The sequence below is a fragment of the Globicephala melas genome, chromosome 10 (assembly GCF_963455315.2).
Source record: "Globicephala melas chromosome 10, mGloMel1.2, whole genome shotgun sequence".
Classification (NCBI taxonomy): Eukaryota; Metazoa; Chordata; class Mammalia; order Artiodactyla; family Delphinidae; genus Globicephala; species Globicephala melas.
In genome coordinates, this window is record NC_083323.1 from 51,282,631 (window position 1) to 51,289,226 (window position 6,596).

A 6,596-nucleotide genomic window follows, 5' to 3' on the forward strand; every position below is an offset into this window, starting at 1 on the left:
GACAGAGAAAGACAAATTAGGGGTATGGGATTAACAGATACAAACTACTCTACATAAAAAAGATCAGCAACAAGGATTTACTATACAGCACAGGGAATTATACTCAATATCCTGTAATATCCTATAATGGAATATAATCTACAAAAAAACTGAATCACTATGCTGTACACCTGAAACTAACACAATATTGTAAATCAACTATACTTCAATTAAAAGAAAACTAAGTCCTTTCTTTTAGAACTAAAACAAAACAAAACAAAAACACAGTGGTCTAACTGAAAATCTTACAGACCAATTTCTCATGAAAGTGTCTGTAACGTGTCCTGAACTTTTGGGAGAAAGACAATATAGACACAGTTCAAATATGACTAAAAATGTGCTTGTCCCTCCAGATCAAGAGAAATCATACATTTTACTGAAGCATCACTGAAATATTTCAGAGTCCAGACAGAATTATGTGGGAGTAGAGATGGTCAGCTACACGCTGGATATATTCTCCTACTCTTCATTTTAGCTCTAGAGCACCCCACCATTATCATCATTATTTAGCATCACCCACGGCCCCTAGACAGTACAGTCCCTGCATCCCTTGCAGCTAGATGTGGCCATTTGACCATATTACCACTAGCATAATATAAGCAGAAGGGATGTATGCAACTTCTAGGACGTTTTCTTATAAGGAAAACGCTTGACCCCACTTCCTCTTTCTCCCTTCCTTCTGACTAGAATGAATGACGTGGATCAGAGAAGAAAGATTCTACCATGAAGACAAGGGAAACATCTCAGAGCAGAGATTTTAACCAATTTTGTGCTGTGGATCTCTTAGGCAGTCTGGTAAAACCTATGCAGCCCTTCTTAGAGTAAAGTTTACAAATGCATAAAGTAAGATACATAAGGTTAAAAAGGAAAATATATTGAAATATACATCTCAAAATTATGTTTAGAAGTTTTACTATTAATAAGTCTGTGTTGATTAACCCATTAAATAGCAAGCTCTAAAGGCAGGTCTACTGTTAGTAGTGATGTTAGTAGTGATATTATCAGATATTTGCAACAAATTAATATGACATAAAATTATCTGTAGTTTCTATTGGTGGCAACTGCTACTATCATTGTTGGTTGTTGTCTACGTTTGAAAGTGAAAGAAGTACTAAATCTTATTTAGAGGTGAATGAAAAATAAAGAGTTAACATTTTCCATCCAAGTTCAACAGATTCCCTAACTTCTATGCATGGCCTCCCAAGGGTCCATGGATCAAAGGTTAAGACCTTGCTCTGGGGGATGGTGGAGAAATAGGATATAGGATGACCTTGTGGAACAGACCCATCTACTTGCCATGGATTTCCAACCTACCTCCTAACTGTTACATGAGAGAGAAAAAAATTATCTTATTAAAGCTACTGTATTTTAGAGTCTGTTATGGCAGCTTAATCTGTATTCTAATACAGTGGAATATCACAGCCCTTCAGAAACTGTCCTTTATTTGAAGTATACAAAAGTCAGCTTTCAGCTAGTGGGGAAATCAAGTGAAAAAAACCCAGAAGGGGTAGGGAGAAGGGGTGTCCAGAGCAACAGATCCCTCTTCATTTAGTCAGTTATGTATGCTTTGTCGCTCAGGTCAGGCATTCTCACTGTGATTACTCTTCCGTCATCACTACCAGTTTCCTGGGGTCTCTGAAAAATGCAACCTCAGTCACTTCAAGTCAGAGAAGTTTGGATGCCTCCTGTGTTTGATGTGGCTGGAACCACATCAAACAACAGCAATAAAGAATGCTTCTGAAGGATTTAGTCTAACTGCCTCTCAGTATTTCTGAAGAAAGGCAGGAAAAAAAGCTTCCTCCAGCCATTATCATGATTGCTCACAAATTTTCCATTTACTATGCAAATTTTAATCTCAGCCATTATATGAAACCAAATTAAAGCAGGAAACACTTGATCTGAACAATTCTCTGCCATTCTCTAGAAAAGCCTTATCCAAAATAAATGAAGAAACAAGTAAACAACGTTTTAGTTGTTGTTAAAAGACACCAAAAAACCAGTTGTGATAGGATTCTGAAAAACTTTTGATCACGCTGCTGGGCAGGCCTTTTTCTCGAGTCCCAGAAGAACAATTGGTTTTGTGTAAAAAGGTTACAGAAGATTAAAGTCAGAGGCGACAGCAACACAGGGTGTTTTGCAAACACCACATATCATGAAGTCAAAGGAACACAGATAGGAAAGGAAGGATTTACAAAATAACCTCTCATTGAACTCAGACTTTTTGTAGAAGACAAGGAAAAGTTCTGTCCTCTGTTTTAAGATAGATGCTGACAACTGAGGGAAGAGACTTAGGAAAAGCATATTGATGGCAATAACAACAACCTCTAATGTTGATCTAATTTGTGTAAAATTGGTATTATTTCTTCCTTAAATATTTGGGAGAATTCACCAGTGAAATCATCTGGGTCTGAGATTTTCTTTGTGGGACGTTTTCTCATTTTGAATATAATTTCCTTAACAGATATAGGGCTTAGAAATTTTATTTCTTTTTTGTCAGATTTGTTAATTCGTGTTTTTCAAGGAGTTTGTTCACTTCATCTAGGTCGTTGGATTTACTGGCATAACATAGGCTATGATATTACCTTGTTAACATTTTATGTCTCTAGGGTCTCTAACGATGCCTCCCTTTCACTCCTAACATTGGTAATTTACATTTTCTCTCTTTTGTTAAAGATTTATAAATGTTATCAGGTGTTTCAATGAGCCAAGTTTTGGCCTTGTTGACTCTTTCCATTTCATTGATTTCTGCTCTTTATTTTTTCCTTCTTTCTACTTACTTTGTACTTAATTTGCTTTTCTTTCAGTAGCTCCTAAAGGTGGAAGATGAGAGCACTGATTTTTAAAATTTTGTATTTTGTGATACAAGACACTAATGCTATAAATTTCTCTTTAAGCACTATTTACTGCATCCACAAATTCTGTTACGTGTTTTTGTTATAATTCAGTTCAAAATATTTTCTCTTTTTCCTTGCGATTCCTTCTTTGAAGCATGTTGTTTATTTCTAAATATGTGGGGGCTTTTCTTGATCTATTTTTGTTGTTATTTTCTATTGTGTTCTAAGAACATACTCTGTATAAGTTCTGTCTTTTGAATTTATTCAGACTTCTTTTTACAGTTCAGCGTGAGTTCTAGCTTGGTAAATATTCTAAATGCACTTGAAAAGAATGAATATTTTAGAGATGTTTGGTGTAGTGTTATGTAAATGTCAAGTTAATATAGTTGAGAGAATGGTTCAGACTTTCTATATCCTTTCTCATTTTTTGTCTACTTAATCTATCAATTACTGAGAGAGCGGTGTATTAAGATCTCCAACTATACTTGTGGCTTTATTTCTATCCATTTTTGCTTCATATATTTTGAGGTCCACTCACACTTAGCATTATTGTCCTCTTAATGATTTTCCCTTTTATCCTTATGAAATGTCCTTCTTGCATTTGGTAATGCTTCTTGCCTTAAAGTCTACTCTATCTGACATTAATATAAATACATTGGTTGTCTGTCTTCAAGTTCACTGATCCTCACTTTGACAGTGTTCAATCTAATGTTAAGCCCATCTAATGAGTGTTTGATTCAGATACTGTATTTTTCAGTTCTATAATTTCTATTTTGTTCTTTTTTTAGAGTTTTCCATATCTCTTCTAAAATACCCAATCTTTTTACCCATTATAGCCATCATTTCCTGCAAATTTTAAAAACATATGTGTATTAGTTGTTTTACAGTTCTGTTTATTAATTCCAATAACTGAGTAATCTATGGGTCTGTTTCTATTGACTATTTTTTCTTTTGATTATAGATCCCATTTTCCTGTTTCCCAGTGTGCTTCATAATTCTTTTTTTTTTTTTTTTCGCCGTGTGTGGGCCTCTCACTGCTGTGGCCTCTCCCGTTGTGGAGCACAGGCTCCAGACGTGCAGGCTCAGCGGCCATGGCTCACGGGCCCAGCCACTCCGCGGCATGTGGGATCTTCCCGGACCGGAGCACGAACCCGTGTCCCCTGCATCAGCAGGTGGACTCTCAACCACTGCGCCACGACGGAAGCCCCATAATTCTTTTATTGTATTCTAGATATTATATATAAAAGAACAGTGATGAGTGAAGTAAAATACTTGGTTTTGTTTTATCTCATAGCAAATACAAGCCCTTTTCTCTATCTGAAAGTTAGGGTGAGGAGCTTATCATTAATATTTCTTTTAAAGTCAAGTTCAGCTATATCTGGGGTACAGCTTTAAATCGACTGAAATCACCTGTGAGTAGTCCAACCCCCAACCTCCTGAGTCACAACCTTTCTTATGCTTTCAGTAGCTAAGCTGCAAGAAAATTGGCTACAGTTTCATATATTTTTGGAATATTTTTAATCTTTGGATTCATCTCCAGGCAGGGAGAATCCAAACACCACAGGAATGCACAGACCTAAGCAATTTCTCTCTGCTTACCAGCCCTTTCTCCACTGCTACTATCTTACCAAAACTCATGGTTGGGGAGGGTCTTCGAAAGAGCAGGCAGATCCCAGGAATCTGTCCCAGAATTTAGGGCTTTTCAGACTTTAATTTATCCTGACAGCCCCTCCTGGTCCAAAGCCTAGCCTATTTCCCCTTGATCCTGTTTCCCTACGAGGAAGCTTTCTTAGGTAGAGAAGGCTGCCTTCACTCTCTGCTCTCTTATATCGGCTTCTTTCTCTCTGAAATTCAAGAGAGATTAAGGTTAATCAAAGCTTCCTCATGTGAATACCACCCCTGCCTGGTCCCATAGAAAACAATTTTTTCTAGGTTTTCCTTATGGTTTCAATGGGAGAGAAGGTCCCCCATGTCCTTGTCTATTCTCCCCAGAAGCAGAAACCCCCACAAAGCCTAAGTTCATAATCAATTCTTTTAAACTGTTTCCCAAACATGAAAAAAAAAAAAAAAGATTGGAAACTCAGATTTGTTAAGGACAACAAAGAGGATGCAATATATTCACAAGAGAAGGTTGAAGGACTAGGAAATTTAAAGTAAATTAAGAAGCTTGGTTAGGTGATATTTCTTGAAGCATGAACAAAATGTACTATGTTAATTATTTTAATTTTATTATTCAAAAAGGTCCTCTTGGCCTGTGAAACCTGCATCTGTCCTGCCATGGAGCAATTCTGCCCATAGCTTTCCATGAGTATGCACTGTCATTTTCTTTCTGTAGTATTCTAACCTCGTTTAAGAGTTAACTTATAGGTGGCACTAATCTGCTTTTTCATCTAGGAAAAATAGTTTCATATACATTCTACCCCATTTTCTGAAATTTCCCTCTAATTAAGATTCTGGTAATAAGCTTTAATAAAAGGCTTTGGCATAGTATTAGTGACTGGCAATTTTGACACAAAAATAACATTTTCATGTCTTTACAGCCCCCAACACTCCTCCAAAGGTATATTAGTCTGCTAGGGCTGCCATAATAAAATACCACAGATGGTGGTTTAAACAAAAGAAATGTATTTCCTCACAGTTCTGGAAGCCAGAAGTCCAAGATCAAGATTCCAGCTGATACAGTTTCTGGTGAGGACTCTCTTCCCAGCTTGCAGATGGTCACCTTCTTGCTATGTCCTCACATGGTCTTTCCTCCACATATGTTCATGGGGGGACAGAGCAACTTCTCTGGTGCCTCTCACCAGAGAACCCGCAAGGACACTAATCCTATTGGATCAGAACCCCGCCCTCATGACCTCATTGAACCTTAATTACTTCCTTAAAGGCCCCATCACCAAACTCAACCACACTGAGGTTTAGGGATTCAACATATAAATTGGGGGGCGGGAGGGGGAACACAAACATTTAGCCTATAACAAAAGGTATCTGGATATAACATTGTTTGGTTCTTGGTATAATTTCTTTTGCAATTTTTTTCTGTAATCTTTTTTTCTCTTTCATACAAACAACCACATTCACATGCCCATTCACACAGTGTTGTATGGAAAATCTCTATCATTAAGATAACTAGAGTTTAAAAGCAGAGGCTAAGCACATGATAATATACGAAATGTCAAGACCTGGTTTGTGGCATACACTTTCACCTCGGGAAGCACAGATTTATGCTGTTTTAGAAAAGACTTGTGGTTCAATTACTATAGAACAGAATTTTTAAAGAAAGCTTTTGTTTTTGCCCTAAAATATACTGTGGGTCAGTTCAGTCCAGGGAAAACAAAATTATAAGCCCCTTCCTCCAATGTAATTCATTCTGCTCCTGAAAGGTACGGTCTCATCAAATATTCCTGGAACATCTTCCATATCAATTCTAACCCATTTTAACAAAGCAGTATTTTTGTCAAAATCCCAGAAGTTGTGAAATGAAAATCTGTCTTCAGTGTCACATACCTTCCATCTTGCACTGCCCCCTACACTTACATGGTAAGGTAAGGGTCTAGCAAAAAAGTGTAATATATGGCTAAGTGTGTTGGCTTTGGAAACAGATATGGGTTATAATTCTCATCACTAAGTGTGTGGACCTTAGACAAGGTACTTAAGCCTTTAATGCCTCAGTTTCCTCATTCACTGATTAAATACTTATTGAGCAATAATTATATGTCAGTCACT